The following is a 19,590-nucleotide window of genomic DNA, read 5'->3' as shown; positions in this document are numbered from 1 at the left end:
TTGTTATGTTTGTTTATCTCACAATAAAGTTTTATGAAGATTAAATTAAGTAAGTGATTCATGTGAAAGACCTAATTAGTCCATTTCATAATAGGCTCTTAATTATTACAATTAGATCTTGACACTTTAAGCATGTTTTTATTCCCTGCCCTGTCAGGATACTTCCAGATCACTGAGTAGATAATGATTTTAGTTGCTCTGTGACTGTGATCATATTATCCATGTGTGTGTTATGCATTTGTAGTCTCTGGATCAAAGAATGATTCATTGTCATTTCTTTTGTGTTTTTTTTTCATAACAAACACATGAGTGTTGCATAAGCTTTGTGAATATTCCATATTGTACATAAGTAGTAGCTTCTGCTTCACAACAATGTCCAAAGTAAAACACTAATAAAATAATTACACTAGGCTAATAGTTCAGGAAATGCAGAGCTTTATTTTACTTTCCAAATATCTGTCATTGTATGTGTTCAATATAGATGTACTTAATAATTGAAAGTATTTCACTACTTGCATGTCCTGATATGTCAATGAATGGTAATATATATTAGTTATGAGATTACAAATATTGTTTTGGAAAAATATAGCATCATATTTTTTTAAAAAATCTTATTTATCTATATAGAATAATGTAGTCTTCTTAAATTCATATTTCAGTTGCTAATATTCTCAGAAAACAACTCTATTCTTAAATGATGGAATCAAGACTGACAGTTTACTTAACTTGATAGATTGATTTATAAACCAAGACTTTATCAAGATTTGAGTATCAAGTTTGGATATTCTTCAGTTTGGATGCAGCATTCCGCCTATCTACCTTTAAGGCTATTGTAATAAAAATGTATTCCCTAAGTGTTTAAATTATAGGACATTTTGTTCACTATATTGTACTTCTGCTTTCATATTAAAAGAGATATGAAAGCCACAAATAGCATATTGTATTTCATAATAGCTAATTTTAAGTAGTTTGTAATGTATAATCTAAACCTACTTTAAGACCTCCCTTTAATTATCATTTTTATTTGTACTTAGAACCTGGCCAAGGAAAGCATTTATGTTCAAACATCCCCAGAAGGGCTTTTTAGAAATCATTTCCCATATACTCAACTAAATTACACTAAAAATATTGTCAATTTAACAATTTTCAGAGAGGCATTCTCACCCATGCTAACTCCTACCTCAATGTGTGGATGTCTCCCCCAGTGTCAGAAAGTGGACCCAAAAGAGATAAACTGTACCCTTGCTTTTTTGCCTTTTTAGTTATTGAAAAAATTGGAGATACAAGATGGCTGGATGGAGTATAGCCACACTAACTTAAGATGCTCTGGGATGTGAAAAGAACAAAGGGAGCACTATGTCCAGGGGTCTGACTGAAGAAAATTTTCAGTGAAGAAGTGAAAAAAAGAAGAGAGAGAGCAAGAGAGCGAGAGAAAGAGAGAGAGAACTACATGGACAATAGGAGAGAAGACAGAGACACTGCTGCAGCAAGCTGCCTGGTACAGGCAGCTGCTGTCTGTGAGCCACCATCTTACCATGTCAAGGTAGGAAAAAATCCCCATCCATCCTGCTTGCAGTTTTAGGTGAAAGGGAATCTCACGTTCAATCAATGAGGTTTACCTGAACCTGGGGCACAGACTGGGTCTGAGTAACTATCAGACTTGGACCGAGGAAGCGGATTGCTTTCTTCCCCTCCCTACTCCTGCACAGTGCCATACTCAGCAGTGAAAAATTATGCAGTGCCTCTGTTTTCCTACCAGCATTGTAGTCAGAGTCAGGGAAACATGTGGGGCAAAGGACAGATCCCCTACATTCTGCAACTGTGAGAGTTTTGGGGCATTAGCTCCAGAGCTGTGCTCACACATTCCACATGAGCAACGGGCACTCACGTTAGCTTCTGGGAGCTAATTTCAGTAACAGCCCATGAAATAATCTGGTCTCACTCTGGGAAATCTGCGTAATGACCCACATATACTCTGCAACATTCATTCCAAATTTCTCAGTGCCGCTGAAATCTACCTTGTGGACATAAGGAAGAACTCATATGCATTCTACCTCTCTGGACTCATATGCTCCAGAATAAATTTCCTGTATACCTTGTTGTCACTCTGTAGGACTGATCTTTTCTTTGCTGGGTAATCTTTCTTACTGATTCAATCTCAGTCTTGGTTATGGTCTATTTAGGTTTTCTGTGTCTTCATGTCTCAGTTTTGGTAGAGTGTATTTGTTCAGGAATCTATCCATTTCATCTAGGTTTCCCAATTTGTTGGCATGCAGCTCTTTGTAATAGTTACTGATGATTCTTTTCATATCTGTGGTATCTGTTAGCCTTCCTCTTTCATTTCTGATTTTATTGATTTGGGTTTTCTCCCTCTTCTTGTTGGTTAGTTGGGCCAATGGAATATCAATTTTAATTTTTCAAAAACAACAGGTCTTTGTTTCACTAATCTTTTGTAATTTTTTGGTTTCAGTTTTGTTTATTTCTTCTTCTAATTTTATTTTTTTCTTTTTTCCTACTAATTTTAGGTTTGGTTTGTTGTTTTTCTAGCTCCTCAAGGAGCATCTATAGCTCATTTACTTGGTGTCTTTCCAATTTCTTGATGTAGGCACCAATTGATACAAATTTCCCTTTTAACATTGTTTTTGATATGTTTTGATACATTATATTACCATATTCACTCATTTCCAGAAATTTTGCTATTTCTCTTGATATCTTCTATGACCCATTCTTCATTCAGGAGCATGTCTTCAGTCTTCATTAATTTTCATATGTTCTAGAGATTCTTGAATTGTTGATTTTCAGCTTCATTCAATTTTGGACAGAGAAGATTCACTTTATGATTTTGATTTTTTTGAATTTACTGAAACTTGCTTAATGGCCTAGCATGTGGTCTATCCAAGAGAAAGTTCCATGTACTGGTGAGAAGAATGTGTATTCTATTACCGTGGGATGAAAAGTTCTATAGATATCAGTTAGGAACATTTTAGCCTTAGTGTTGATTAGCTCTATTTTTCTACTTTGATTTTCTGTCTGGTTGATTTGTTCATTGCTGAAAGTGGGGTATTGAAGTCCCTCATTACTATTGTATTGGATTATATGTCTCCCTTTAGATCCATTCACATTTTTTAAATAGATAACTGGCCTGTAATTTGATGTATATATATTTAGTATAGTTACATAGCCCTGTTGAATTGATTCCTTAATCATTACATAGTGCCAGTCTTTGACTCTTTTAGCAGTTTTTGTGTTCAAGTCTATTTTGTCTGATATTAAAATGACTATGCTTGCTCTTTTTTTGCTTTCTTTAGTGTGGAATACTTTTTTCCTTCCTTTTACTTTCAGTCTGTGGGTATCTTTGTTGGTAAGATTTGTTTCTTGTAGGCAGCAAATAGATGGGTCTTATTTTTCAATTCATTCAGCCAGTCTGTATCTTTTTTTTTTTTTTTTTTTGACAGGCAGAGTGGACAGTGAGAGAGAGAGACAGAGAGAAAGGTCTTCCTTTGCCGTTGGTTCACCCTCCAATGGCCGCCGTGGCCGGCGCGCTGCGGCCGGCACACCGCGCTGATCCGATGGCAGGAGCCAGGAGCCAGGTGCTTTTCCTGGTCTCCCATGGGGTGCAGGGCCCAAGCACCTGGGCCATCCTCCACTGCACTCCCGGGCCACAGCAGAGAGCTGGCCTGGAAGAAGGTCAACCAGGACAGAATCCGGCGCCCCAACCGGGACAATAACCCGGTGTGCCGGCGCCACTAGGCCTAGGATTAGCCTAGTGAGCCGCGGCGCCGGCCCAGTCTGTATCTTTTAACTATAGAGTTGAGGCCATTTACTTTCAAAGTGACTATTAAAAAGTAAGGATTTGGCCCTACCATATATATGTAAATATTCCTATTGTTTACTTTGGATTTCCTTTGTGGTGACAAATTCTTTCAATTTCTGTTTGTTATGAAGTCTTTATTTCACCATAATTCATAAATGAGAACTTTGCAGGACACAGTATTCTGGATGACATTTTTTTTTCCTCTTAATATTTGGACTATGTCTTGCCATTCATTCCTAGCCTGTATGGTTTCTGATGAGAAATCAGCTGCGAGTCTAATTGGAGATCCTCTGAAAGTGATCTGGCATTTCTTTCTCACAATTTTAGAATCTTGTCTTTATGTTTTACTGTTCAAAGTTTGACTACACTGTGTCTTGATGAAGATCTTTTCTGATCATGTGTATTAGTTCTATGTGCCTTCTGTACTGGAAGTCCCTCTCTTTCTCAAATTGGGGAAGTTTTCTGTAATTATTTCATTAAATAGGCTTTCTAATTGATTCTCTTTTTCCATGACTTCAGGAACTCATAAGACCTGTATGTTAGTTGTTTGATAGTATCCCATAAACCTCCAACACTGTTTTTAATTTTTTTGATTTCTTCTATTCGTTTTTGGTTTTTGTTTTGGCTGACTAAAAATTTAAAGATTTTTTTAGCTTGGATATTCTTTCTCCTGCCTCACCAAGTCTTTTTTATAGAAAGCTTTTATTTAATAAATATAAATTTTGAAAGTACAACTTTTGTATTATAGTGGTTCTTCCCCCCATACCTACCCTCCCACCCCCAAACCATCCCATCTTCTACTCCCTCTCCCATCTCATTCGTCATTAAGATTCATTTTTAATTATATACAGAAGATCAACTGTATACTAAGTAAAGATTTCAACAGTTTGCACTCACACAAACACAAAGCATAGAGTATTATTTGAAGAATAGTTTTACCATTAAATCTCATAGTACAACACATTAAGGAAAGAGGTCCTACATGGGGAGCAAGAGCACAGTGACTCCTGTTGTTGATTTAACAATTGATACGCTTATTTATGATGTCAGTAATCACCCGAGGCTCCTGTCATGAGCTGCCAAGGCTATGGAAGCCTCTTCAGTTCACAAACTCCAACATTATTTAGACAAGGCCATAATCAAAGTGGGAGTTCTCTCCTCTCTTCAGAGAAAGATACCTCCTTTGATGGTTCGTTCTTTCCACTGGGATCTCACTCAAAGAGATCTTTCATTTAGGTCATTTTTTTGCCACAGATTCTTGGCTTTCCATGCCTGAAATGCTCTCATGGGCCAGATCCAAATGCCCAGTCCCCATCAATCCTGCCATCTGGATTCTGGCATCCCTTCACAGCTAATTGCTGGGTTCGTGGTCATGTGCTGGAGAAGCTGTTACATATATCCAAAAAAACGCCAGCTTAGCTTGTTGTCATGGGGACAAGGAAGAAAAAGCATGCCCTTTTTTCCCCTCTATTTTCACTGGTACCCTGTCTCCCACAGGGCTCCAGGACGGACTCACACAAAGGCTTCCCCTAGGTAGATTGCCAGTGGCACGGGCTATTGCAGTCTGGTCTCACCTGACTCTCCAAAGATAGAGATCAGGTTCTTGGTTGCTGGGGTCCTGTGTTGTGTCCGTATTTGTGCTGCATGTCCACACCCTCCATGTAGATCCACAGCATCACTCTTCCTTCATGAAATTTTCAGTGCAGTTTTCTCCCTAAATCTTCCAGAGATTGCGCTCTCTCCATTTTTTTTTAACTATCTTCCCCTAGCCAAGAGCAGTAAACTCCCTCCCTAATCTGCCATCTTGGAATCTCTATCTTCCTTTAGTAAACATTTTTAGAAGTTATCAGTGAAATGCTATTTTTTGAAATTTTATTTGTTGCTGTGTAACCACTGTGACTATTCACCCACTACTTTGGTTATCCAGCATGGTTTCTGAACTACTAAACAGTTTTCAAATTATTCATTTAAAATATAAACACTCTAAAAATCTAAACATATTTTAACAGCTCCATTGTCATTGCAAAGTACATGTAATTCAAAAATTATCACATTATGTTATTTGAGAGTGTCTTTAATTTTTTATATTAGTTTTTTGTAAATGTACTTTGTAGCTTAACAAGGACACCAGGTTCCAAAGCAAAACTAAAATGTAGAAATATCAGGAAGTTCAAATGAGCAAACAAAGTACAAATTGTAGAAAATTAATAGTGAAGTTCATTAGAGACACAACATAGAATAAAAGGAATATACGGTAGCATTAATAAGAATTTGCATATTTATTGAACCTAGGCTTAAGGTATGACATACAATGCAATGATAAAATGTATGACAATTGGCTTGAATGCAATAATACAAGAATAAAAATATTTTGATAGTTTCCAGAAAGTCATGTTTGTCAAAAATAGAAGACTCTGGATATTCCTCCTCCAAGAGAAGAAAAGTACCATGAAGGATCAAGGTTTCCAGAAAATAAATATACTTTTCTGAATGTGTGGAAAGCTTCTGGCTTCTTATATGCCTGTTAATGTTCTCAAATTGAAAAGCCAATGTAGCTAAATAATTGCTAACCACACACTCCTTATCCATTTAGATGCCAACTTAATTACTGCTTTTGCCCATTTAATTACTATATTTCATTTTTTAACATTACATATATTTATTTGCATTATTACTGTGCTTTATGAAGATTTTGGGTTGTTCATTTTTTATTTATATAAGGTGAACAAATTTGTTGTATTTCACATACACAAATTTAGGAGCATATTGATAGCTCCCAGCCCTCCCCCTCCCATGCTTCCATCTTCCCTCCTCATTCCTTTTTTATTCTTCAGATTTTCACAATGACATACTTTCAGTTCATTCTGTAATCATAAGCTTAACCCTCCACTAAGAAAAGAATTCAACACACAGTAAAAAGAAAAAATAACAAAATCTAGTTTATAAAAGGTTTTCTGGGCCGTTGCCGTGGCTCACTTGGTTAATACTCCACCTGTGGGGCCGGCATCCCATATGGGAGCCCAGTTCTAGTCCCGGTTGCTCCTCTTCTAGTCCACCTCTCTGCTGTGGCCCTTGGAAGGCAGTGGAGGATGGACCAAGTGCTTGGGTGCCTGCACCTGCCTAGAGACCAGGAAGAAGCACCTGGCTCCTGGCTTCAGATAGGCGTAGCTCCTGCCATAGCGGCCATTTGGGGGGTGAACCAATGGAAGGAAGACCTTTCTCTCTGTCTCTCTCTCTCTCTCTCTCTCTCTGTCTGTCTAACTCTACCTGTCAAATAGAAAGGAAAAAAAAAAGAATTCTACGTTGCATACTCAGTTCATATAAAAAAAGGGTTTTCTCTAGAAAACTTTGAGAATTTGCTGAAATAAACTTCCCATAGTCCTCAAAGATAGTGTCTATTTTTTGCCAACCTATCGAAATTCATCTCAGCAAGGTAAATGGTAGATTTTTACTAGTTCCTTATATTATTTGCTCTTTTTTAAACTCTTAATTCATTTAATGGAATGATACTCAAATTATTTGAATTCTTTTCTACTTACATATTGTCTTGGCTATTTTGTAAATCTTATCCCAGTCTTATGAAAACACATCAAAAGTATAATTACTTTTGTTTTCTATCCAGTAATAATAAGTATCATGAACATTTCCTAGAACGTACCATAAAATATTTCCAGATATCTCTGGGGAGGATCGTAAATTAGCCTTATTCCAGGCTTGATGGTGTTTTATGGGAATGAATGTTTTTCACTTCTTTATGAAAATTCTGTAACATTGACTTCTTTGGTGATTTATTGCTATATTAAAAGTTATTCAAGTGATGGGCACATGGCACAACATTTAGGTTGCCTGTAGGGAAGCCTGCATCTCATACCAGATTGCCTGAGTTTGAGTCACTGTTCTTTCCATCTCATCATTCCAGCTTCCTGCTAATGTGCACCCTAGGAGACAGCGGTGATGGTTCAGGGGTTTGTTTCCTGTCACCCACATGGGAGTCATAGACTAAATTCATAGTCCTTGATTTTGCAGACATTTGGAAAATGAAACATCTCTGTGTGTGTGTGTGTGTGTGTGTGTCTTTCTCTCACTCTTTTTCAAATAAGTAAGATAAATTTAAAAAAAAAAATACTATGCCAAGACTTATGGACTTTAAGTAAAAGTTCCACTTCTCATTGATTTAGGGTCAGAAAGACTTGGCTAGTCATGTGATATCCACTCCTTTTGGTACCAGCTGAGGAGTTTGACTGAAGGTAGATGATGAAGTTCGAAGATGGCTCACTCACATGGCAGAAAGTTTGCACTGGCTGCCGGCTCAGTGAACAACTGAACAATTCGAGGGTTGCTGTAATGAATGTGTGGGCTTTCTCAAGGGATGTGGACAGGTTTTCCTACCTGTAGGAACCTGCCATTTTTATTCTAAGTTCTAGGCTTGACAACTGGCAATATTATAATTTTTATGTGTTATCTTGGTCAGAACATCCATAGAACAGAGGATGGAAGTCCAGACCCTATATTCAATGGAAAAATCTTAGCTGCCCAACATCACACTAACTCTACATGGGTAACAAGCATATTATTTCACACATCAGCTTAACTTCAGGTGAATTAATTGTACTCTCAGAACAATGACTGAGAGCAATGGGAAAGTACAATACATAATTTGCTCACTCTGTTATCTAAATTGGATTATCTGGGGCTGGGACTGTAGGTTGAGCTGTCACCTATGATACAAGCATCTCATGTGGGCTCTGAATCCTGGGCTGTTCAACTTCTGATCCTAATGTACCTGGGTAAACAGGGGAAGATGGCCCAAGTATCTAGGCCCTTTCCACACACAGGGGAGACCCAGTTGCAGTTCTGGGCTCTTAGCTTTCCTCTGGCCCAGTCGCAACCACTGCTTCCCAGCTCCTAGCTTCAGATTGGCACAGCTTTGGCCATTTGGAGAGTGAACCAATGGATGGAAGACTCTCTCTCTCTCTCTCTCTCTCTCTGTAACTCCACTCCCAAATAAATAAATAAAATCCTTTAAAAAAGTCTCCAGGATCTTAGAATAACCAATAATTTCTTACAAAGAATATAAAATATAGCCAATAAAGAAAGCAGGAGAAATATTGACTTAAATTGAATGGTGAACAATAAAGGAAACAGAGAAATATTGACCTGAATTAAAAGTAAGATATACTGTCCAGGGACTGGTTTTGTGGCATAGCGAGTAAAATTGCTGCCTGTGATACCAGCATCACAAATGGGTGCTAGTCTGTCTCCCAGCTGCTCCACTTCCAATCCAACTACCTGAAAATGCTCCTAAGAAAGGAGTGGAAGATCATGCAGGTATTTGGGTACCTGACAAACACATGGGAAACCTGGAAGAAGATCCTGGCTTCTGGCTTCAGCCTAGCCAAGCCGTGGACATTGCAGCTATCTGGGGAATGAAGCAGAAGTTGAAGGCGCTCTCTCTCTCTTTTAAGATTTTATTTATTTATTTGAGAGACAGAGTAACAGACAGAAAGAAATATCTTCCAACCATTAGTTCACTCCCCAAGTGGCTGCAATGGCTGGAAGCTGATCTGAACGCAGGAGCCAGGAGATTCTTCCAGGTCTCCCACATGGGTGCAAGAGCCTAAGCACGTGGGCCATTTTCTACTGCCTTCTCAGGCCATAGCAGAGAGCTGGATTGGAAAAGGAACAGCCAGAACATGAACTGGCACCCACAGGGGATGCCAGTGCTGCAGCAGAGGCTTAGCCCAATATGCCTCAGTGCCAGCCCCATCTCCCTCTCTCTAAATAACTCTGACTTTCAAATAAATAAATTATTTAAATTATTTATTTATCTTTTAAAAAATAAGATACACTGTCCATTGAAAAACATTGTTGCACTAGTTTCCCATAGCAATTTACCAAACTATCAAAAATCTAGTGGCTTAACACAATGCATATTCATTATCCCCATGAATCAGAAGTCCAGATCTGGTTTAGTTTACTGTTTTCTCAAGATTTTATAAAGTTACAATTGCTGTATTATCTGAACTTGATACACCAAGAAGTTTGAAAAACACACTTGCAAATTGTTTCAAGTTGCTGTGGAAATCTCTTTCTTTCCAAACAGAAGACTGAAAGTTCTGGATTTCTTCTGGATATCTGCGAGAGAATTCCCTCAACTCCTAAAGGCCATTTGCAGTTCTCTGCAACATGAACTTCTTCAACACAGCTGTTCACTTCAGAGAACTAATATATTTTTTTTTTTCATTTTGGACAGCTGACAGTATCTTGAATAACTTAAGATAATCATAGGATGATATCTCCATTGCTCTCCTATGGAATACAGTTTAATCAAGGAAGTACTGTCTCTTCTTTGATAAGTTCTACCAGTTAAAATCAAATTACCATCCCTACACTCAAGGATAAAGGTCACTCAAAGGCATAGACACCAGCAAACTGAATACACATGAAGAACACCTTAGAATGTGTCCACTGAAACCATCAAACGATTGACAGTACTAACCCTAAGGGAAGATAGGAAGATAGTTGTAGTTATTGTAATTCATAATGAGTTAAGTCTTGAATATAAAAAGGTATAATAAAAAGAGATTCTAAGAAGATAATGAGCAAAAAGTTAACAGGGAAACATCACAAAAAAAGTAAACAAAATGTATAAATACAAACATATGTGACTTAATGAAAAGGATACTTTTTTTGGGGGGGGTTAATTTTCTTTATTTTAAAAGCAGAGTTAGAAAGAGAGAAGAGGAGAGATAGAGAGAATTTTCATCCACTGGTTTATTCCCCAAATAGCCACAGCAGCCAGAGTGGCCTGGTCCAAAGCCAGGAGCTTCCTCTGTATGTCTCACATGCGTGGCAGGTGTCCAAGGACTTGGACCATCTTCCCTTGCTTTCCCAGGCACATTAGCTGGTAGTTGGATCAGAAGTGGAGCAGCTGGGACTCTAACCAGTATCCATATGGGATGCCAGTCTCACACCCGCTACATCATAATGCTGGTGCCCTAGAAGTACCTTTATTAACCTTTATTAATATACATACTTTATTTTTCCTTAAATTATATGCTGGCTACATACTTGTGTTCACTTTCTTCTAATTCATTGAGTTTTTTTATATAATATTTGTGCAATCTATGTTTGCTAAACTTAAATAAGATTTAGTTTTAAATCACAGTAGTAATGTAAGTTTATGCCCTTTAAGTTATGAAATATTGCTTGAAGTTATGTGTCTAGAGTATGTTTTTAAAAACTTCCATAATTCTAATGATAGTTGACTTTTCCAAAAGAAACAACCAGTGCATTTTAAAAATGGAAAGTTTTTCTGAACACAAACTCCTGGTGGTAGAAGTGTAAATTGCTTCAATATTTTTGAAGGCAATCTGGCAAAACAAATTAACAGTGTTCATCATGTTAGAAAAATTCCACTTCTAAGTATGTTGTATTAAAATATTTTCTTAAGTCTGGAAAGAAACATGCAAAAGCTGTAATTACACAGAATTAGAAAAAAAAGTTAACCATGAGGAGTTAGGTTAAAATCATTAAAATGGCATTTGATCCATATATATGGACATGGAAAGACTTCAAGGTAGTTATACTTTCATAACATAAAGTCTTGGAGCCTGCATTGCGTCTCAGTCAATTAAGTCTTCACATGGATGGCACATATCAAATGAGCACCAGTTCGAGTCTCTGTTTCCAATCCAGTTCCCTGCTCATGCACCTGGGAAGGCAGCAGAAGATGGCCCAAGCATTTAGGCCCCTCCCAGGGACCCAGATGGAATTCCAGGCTCCTGGCTTCTCCCTGACCCAGCCCTGGTCATTGCAGCTATTTGGGGAAGAAGATTCTCTTTCTCTCTTTGCCACTCTGGCTTTTGAATAAGTAAATAAATCTTTTAGAAAGAAGTCCCAGACAGCATACATGACGCAATTTAGAAATTTTTGTTACAGGAATAATGATTTCAAGTACGAAATTATGCTTGGAAAAATCCGTAAGAATCACTGCAAACAACAAGAATAACTGCTAACATTGTACAAGTACGAAGGGCACTTATTTTGCAAGTAACATTTCTGGGCTACTCATTTCAAGACAGCATTCATCGAGCTGGATTATCTGAATAAATATTTATGATATATATTTAAATAGAAATATAAAAACCAGGGCCCAGTTTTTATAAATGTCAGAAACACTTAACGAGGCAGTACTCAGAAAGCTTGAGATTCAGTCAGTCTCAGTTTGGTCAGACTATGGCTTTGGGCCTTCACACATCAAATGGCTGGATCCTGTACTTGCAGAATCTTGAGGAATTGTGAGTTAAATGGTTCAATTTGTCACGGCTCTTACCTTCAGTATGTCTGAAACTGAGCTCCTTTCCCTAATGCCTTTGATGTACTTTTTTTCAGGCTGCAGTCTTACTCCATTAGCATGAAGTTGTTCTGTCTTCATTTTGTTAATTACAAGTCAGTTCCTTACACAACATTAACTTAGCACAGGGACTGGTACCAAGGCCAGGCTGGCCCATTATGACCCCAGGTCACAAGACTCAGAATGCACTTAGATCTACAGTTAACATCCTAAGGCTAGCCTCTGTTTTGAGAGGCATATAGGAACTCCACTTTCTGATCAAAGTAATAACCAATCTACCTGGAGACCCAGGGAGGCAGGGGCCATTTTGGCATCCCAGCATTTTCAAAAGAACACAACGGCCTTCTGGAGCAGACCAAAGAAGGCCAAGAACATTGTGGACCCTCAGAGACCCACGATCAAGTCGATTCCACGCTGCTCAATGCCAACTTTAAACTGACTCACCACGCCTAATCCCTTGGGGGTTTCTAAGGAGTAAGCTGTAGCTGGCAACTTGCTCCACATATTGCGAAATAAACTCTTACCTTCTTTCATCAGCCTGGTGTTAGTGATTGGCTTGCTCACATGGGACCTGATGACACAGGGATTTCCAGGTTCTACAACATTTGCTTCTCTCAAGACAGTGGCTAGCAAATGTCCATCAGCAAGATCCAAATGCCTCAAAGTAGCCCAGGGCTCACCCACAATGATGACTGCTCCAGTCCCCCTTTCCCCTTCACACTTATCCTCCTGTTTCTGCCCTGTCGGTTCTGCACAGGTCATCTCTCTAAAGCCCCACATAGCGGTACTGAGTCCAGATCTCTGGACCTCCAAGGTCCAGAGAAATCTCCCCTGGCAATAGTTGACATTTTAAATGTGTTAATAGGGCCAGCACCATGGCTCACTAGGATAATCCTCCGCCTTGTGGAGCCGGCACACTGGGTTCTAGTCCTGGTCGGGGCGCCGGATTCTGTCCCGGTTGCCCCTCTTCCAAGCCAGCTCTCTGCTGTGGCCAGGGAGTGCAGTGGAGGATGGCCCAGGTGCTTGGGCCCTGCACCCCATGGGAGACCAGGAGAAGCACCTGGCTCCTGCCATCGGATCAGCGCGGTGCGCCGGCCGCAGCGCACCGGACGCGATGGCCATTGGAAGGTGAACGAACAGCAAAAAGGAAGACCTTTATCTTTCTCTCTGTCTCTCTCTCTCTCTGTCCACTCTGCCTGTCAAAAAAAAAAAAAAAAGTGTTAATAAACACAGTATCTATCTAATTTATTTTCAGTAAATTGGCCCAGGAATTAATTCGCAAAATATATTGCTGTCTTTTCAAAAACACTCTAAAGTATCCCAACCATCCATATTTATTTTTTCCGTAATCTAATGTGATTAGTTTAAGTATGTTTTTTTTTGTTTTTTTTTTTTTTAGTGAATAATTTATACTTAAAGGAAGTTCTATTGCTTCTCACTCTTTTGGCAAAGATCAAGTGTAGAAAGTTCCTGGGGAAAAGTACAATTAAGATTATTTCTGTAGTGAAAGAATGCTAAATTTCTTTAATATGATGAATAATTAATAAATATGTGTTCACTCTTCTTCAGAAATTAAATTTAGTGGTATTTTAAAAGTTAATTTATATAAAATTGGCAATGTAAAAGGTTTTAAAATGTTTATTCATGGGAATTTAGAAATATGATAATGTCCTTGTATAACTAGTGTCATAACTGCAAAGAGATATAGCAATAAATTTAGGTTTTTAATATGTCACCATTTTAAGGTGACAATGTATAATGATTTTAAAGGATTCATTGGTCAGAAATTTTACAATGATGAATGAAAAATCTAATGAATGCACATTCCAATTCAATTTCAAAACTAACAAATATTGAATTTTATTTATCCTATATTTTATATATGGACTCAACTATCTTTACAGTGAAGATAAGAATTAGATGTTAATGCTCTCCATATTAGATGTAAAAATTAAAGCTTAGAAAAATGAAATAACTTTTCCAAAGTTGCATAACTTAAAAATAAAACTGCTCTTTGAACACAATCTAACACTAAGCTACGATAATTAATTTATTTCTCTCTCAAATGGTAATCACCATTGATTTATATTCTGTACATTCTTTTTTCTAGGTATGTGGGAGAATCTAAGATGCGTAAGTATTTTCTTAGAATAAGAGGGCCGGCGCCGCGCTCAATAGGCTAATCCTCCACCTGCGGCCCCAGCACACCAGGTTCTAGTCCCAGTTGGGGTGCCGGATGCTGTCCCGGTCACTCCTCTTCCAGTCCAGCTCACTTTCGGCCCGGGATTGCAGTGGAGGATGCCCCAAGTACATGGGCCCTGCACGCGCATGGGAGACCAGGAGAAGCACCTGGCTCCTGGCTTCAGATCAGCTCAGTGCACCGCCTAGAACGTGCTGGCTGCAGCGGCCATTGTGGGTGAACCAATGGAAAAAGGAAGACCTTTCTCTCTGTTTCTCTCTCACTGTCCACTCTGCCTGTCAAAAAAAAAAAAAGAATAGAATAAGAGTTTCTTCATTCTTAAATATTACACGTAAAATACAGTTATCGCAAAATAGGGTACTATGCATAAAGTCATTTATACACATGAGTTTATAAATATAGCTTAATTTTAATTGTCTGGTTCTTGGGATAACTAATGTTGACCCAAATTCTAAGACTCCTATTTCCTGTTTCTCGCATCAGATGAGATGAATGAGATTTGAAATCTTTAAGTATTTCTCTGTAAGTGGGTATCAAAATACCTAGATAAACCTCTTTTTTTTTTTCTTTTTGGACAGGCAGAGTTAGACAGTGAGAGAGAGAGACAGAGAGAAAAGTCTTCCTTTTTCCCTTGGTTTAGTCCCCAAGTGGCTGCTAGGGCCGGCACATTGCAGCCCACGCACTGCGCCGATCCGGATCAGAAGCCAGGAGCCAGGTGCCTCCTCCTGGTCTCCCATGTGGGTGCAGGGTCCAAGGACCTAGGCCATGCTCCACTGCACTCCTGGGCCACAGCAGAGAGCTGGACTGGAAAAGGAGCAACTGGGCAGAATCCAGCTCCCCAACCAGGACTAGAACCCGGAGTGCCAGCGCCACAGGTGGAGGATTAGCCTAGTGAGCTATGGCGCTGGCCAGGATAAACCTATTTTTAAAAAAGATTTATTTATTTATTTATTTGAAAGGCAGAATTACAGAGAGGCAGAGGCAGAGGCAGAGAGAGAGAGAGAGAGATAGTCTTCCATCTGTTGGTTCACTCCCCAGATGGCCACAGCTGCCAAAGCTATGTTGACCCAAAGCCAGGAACCAAGAGCTTCTTCCAGGTATCCCACACAGATGTAGGGGCCTTGGGTCATCTTACACTGCTTTCCCAGGCCATAGCAGAGAGCTGGACAGGAAGTGGAGCAGCAGGGACTTGAACTGGCACACACATGGGATGCTGGAACTGCAGGTGACAGCCTTACCTGCTATGCCACACTGCTAGCCCCTAGATAAACTTATTCTATTGTCATTTAATGTAGTAATATAGAGGACATCATAAAATTATAAGATATATACTAAGTAATGGTAAGAAGAATAATGTCACTTCCTCTCTCACACAGAGATTACCTGCATCCTAATTCTTGGAATATGTGAATGCATTATATTGTATGGAAAAAGAGACTTTGCATATGTAACTAGAGGTATGGAATTTTAGATGAGGATCCTATCTTGGGTTGAGAAGGGCAATCTAATCACATAAGTCCTTGTTTAAATGTAGGATTATCTGCTCCTCTCTACCTAGAGAGAAGCAATGATGGAATAAGGATCAGATAAATGAGTGCATGAGAAAGGTTTGACTCCCTGTTGTTGATTCTGCAACATAAATTTCTTAGTACAAGGAATAGAGAGAAATTCATGAAAGACTAGACTGAAATTCAGCAAGGAAACAGACTTCACCCTAAAACTGCACAGATCTGGTTTCTACCAACCAGTGAATGAGCTTCAACTTGGAGTTTTCCTAGATCTTTTTTTCTTTTTCATTTATTTGGTAGAGTTAGACAGTGAGAGTGAGAGACAGAGAGAAAGGTATTCCCTCTGTTGGTTCACACCAAAATGGCCGCTACACCAATCCAAAGCCAGGAGCCAGGTGCTTCTCCTGGTCCCCCATGTGGGTGCAGGGGTCCAAGCACTTGGGTCATCCTCCACTGCCCTCCCAGGCCACAGTAGAGAGCTGGACTGGATGAGGAGCAACCGGGACTAAAACCTGGCGCCCATATGGGATGATGGTGCCACAGGTGGAGGATTAACCAAGTGAGTCACGGCGCCAGGCCCCCTAGATCTTTCAAAAATTAATACAGCTCTACAAACCTCTTTAATTTTAACCAAGTGAAATTCAAGTCAGACATCTGATCTTCAGAACTCTAAATAGTAAAAATGTGTGTTATTTGATGGTGCTAAATGGGGTGACTGTTAGTACAAGAAAAGAAAATCTAGGCCAGCGCCATGGTTCAATAGGCTAATCCTCCACCTGCGGCACCAACACTGGGTTCTAGTCCCAGTCGGGGTGCCGGGTTATGTCCCAGTTGCTCCTCTTCCAGGCCAGCTCTCTGCTGTGGCCCGGGAGTACAGTGGAGGATGGCCCAAGTCCTTGGGCCCTGCATCCGCATGGGAGACCAGGAGACGCACCTGGCTCCTGGCTTTGGATCAGCGTGGTGTGCCAGCCGCAGCATGCTGGCCACAGTGGCCATTGGAGGGTGAACCAACGGTAAAGGAAGACCTTTCTCTCTGTCTCTCTCTTTCTCTCACTGTCCACTCTGCCTGTCCAAAAAAAAAAATAAAATCTAAACTCATCTTTCGATGGTTTAAACCCAATATTTGGAAAAAAGCAAATAATATTTCCAGATGAAAAAAGTAGAATTGAATATGGAGCTAAATGGTAAACAGATCTCAAGGAAAAAGGAAAAAAGAACATTACAATAATTTCATTATCTATAAAACGTTGTTATATACTTGGACATAATATTGTGCCTGAACAAGTGCAAACAAAGAAACACCACATGCTGATAAAATTTGGTTGTCTTTATGCCAGCAGTGGATAGTAGGCTCATGCCCTAAAGAATTTTCAACCCCAAAGCACAAAGCAATGGGTTTTATAAAGGCAAAAACCACAAGGAGGGGAGGGGGAATACATGGTTGCTAGGATCAGGGGCATTACATGATTACTAGGGTCAAGTTGACCTAAGGCCTATGCAAAGCTAATATCAATTACAATCTTGGCAATAGATAAATTAGAATCTGAACATTAATCCATGTACAGCATATCTATTTTAAGCTTGTACGGTAATGCTAGGGAGTTTCTATGTTCTGCCAAGTGGGATGCAATGTATTGCTATTGTCTTAAATTTTAGATGATAGTTTCAGACCAGAGTCCTACTGTGGGAAGTGTTTTCTCGAAATGGAGTCTCTGATGATCTAAAATGGAGTTCCTACTGTTAAGATGTTACTTCAATAAAAAAAAAATCAAAAGCCTAAACTTTAGCAGAAATATACAAGAAGAAGAGGGATAACATCCAACATACAATTATTCACTACAAATTGCAGCATATTTTCAATAATAATAAAAATTATTGACAGCCTAATTAGAACATGATGCTTTTTATTCATTTATTCATCACAATGATCAATCTTTTGCAATAGACTTTCTCCAACCTAAAGTAAAATTTGGGACTAGCATTCTGGTGCAGTAGATTAAGCTGTCACTTGCAATGCAGGCATCACAAATCTGATTGCTTGTGAGTCCTGACTACACTGATTCTTATCTACCTCCCTGCTAATGAGCCTGGGGAAGCAGTGGAAGATGACCAATGTACTATGGCCCTTACCAACCACATGGAAGACCTGGATGGAATTCAAGGCTCCTGTTTTCAGACTAGTCTAGCCTCAGCAAATTGAAGTCATTATAGTCTGCCTACAGGGCACCATTTTGGACTTACGTAAAGCGGTGCTCGCCATCAGCCAAGCAGAAAAACACGACTCTGGTGGGGAGAAATAACAGGAGGTTAGGACCTAGTGAAGGTGTGGAGCTACTGAACTGAGACTGTGAAAATCTGAGGGTGGGCAAGAGAACTCACGGAGTACACAAACTTGGTAACCTTGGCAATCCGGTGGGAGAGTGCAGAGAAATGTGAGACCACACTGAGGGCCGCATAGACCCTTTGTGTGGTCCTTGGGGTAGAGCAGACGAATATTATACCCACAGAGGTCAGATTTCATACATTTTCTACCCTCAATTCCGCTCAACTGTACGGAATTACTTCCCCTCTGACTCAAAAAAAAAGAGAGTGAGAGAGAGAGAGCAAGCTAGAGAGAGAGAGAATAACCTGGGTGAGTCACCTTTGACACATCCTCAAACCTGAAGGATCAAAGAGAGCTCTCTGGCAACTCCCATCACAACCACTAAGGATCCATCAAAAGCAGATAGTCCACTTAATCTAGAGTCATAGTATAATGAGAAAAAACACTACAGTGAAGAAACCAAAGAATATTGCCACAATGCCAAGCAACAAACGCAGAAACTGAGGAAACAAGAACAAGGAAGACACTATGATTCCCCCAAATTAACAAGACACCCCAATTCAAGATTAGGAAGATGATGAGAGAAAAGAAATGCAAGAAACAGATCTCAAAAATTGATAAGAATATTAAGAAGTTCTCAAAAACAAATTCTTGAACTACAGAAATTCTTACTGGACAGGATAGAAAATCTCTCTTACGAAAATGAAATATTAAGGAGAAATCAAAATGAAATGAAGCGACTAGTAGAACAAGAAGCTGTGATAGTGACAAGAAATCCAAATGAAATGAGAATTCAATAGATCAAATGACAGACACATTAGAGAGCCTTAAAAACAGAATGGGTGAAGCAGAAGAGTGAATATTGGACTTAGAAGACAGAGAACAGGAAAGGATACAGTCAAACCAAAGAAAAGAAGAGGAAATTAGAAATCTAAAAAATATCATCGCGAATCTACAGGATACTATTAAAAAACCCAACATTTGGGTTCTAGGAGTTCCTGAAGGCATGGAGAGGGAGAAAGGGTTAGAAGGCCTTTTTAGTGAGATACTAGCAGAAAATGTCCTGGGTTTGGAGAAGGACAGAGACATCCTAATACAGGAAGCTCATAGAATCCCTAATAAACATGACCAAAAGAGATCCTCACCATGACACGTTGTAATTAAACTTACCACAGTGAAACATAAAGAAAAGATCCTAAAATGTGCAAGAGAGAAACGTCAGATTACTCTCAGAGAATCTCTGATCAGACTCACAGTTGACTTCTCATCAGAAACCTTACAGGCTAGGAAGGAATGGAGAGATATAGCCCAGGTACTAAGAGAGAAAAACTGCCAGCCCAGAATACTATATCCTGCAAAGCTCTTATTTGTGAATGAAGGTGAAATAAA

Source organism: Oryctolagus cuniculus, chromosome 9 (genome assembly GCF_051225735.1).
Source record: "Oryctolagus cuniculus isolate XC-2025 breed Fujian yellow rabbit chromosome 9, ASM5122573v1, whole genome shotgun sequence".
NCBI classification, from domain to species: domain Eukaryota; kingdom Metazoa; phylum Chordata; class Mammalia; order Lagomorpha; family Leporidae; genus Oryctolagus; species Oryctolagus cuniculus.
This window is presented reverse-complemented; position numbering follows the sequence as displayed.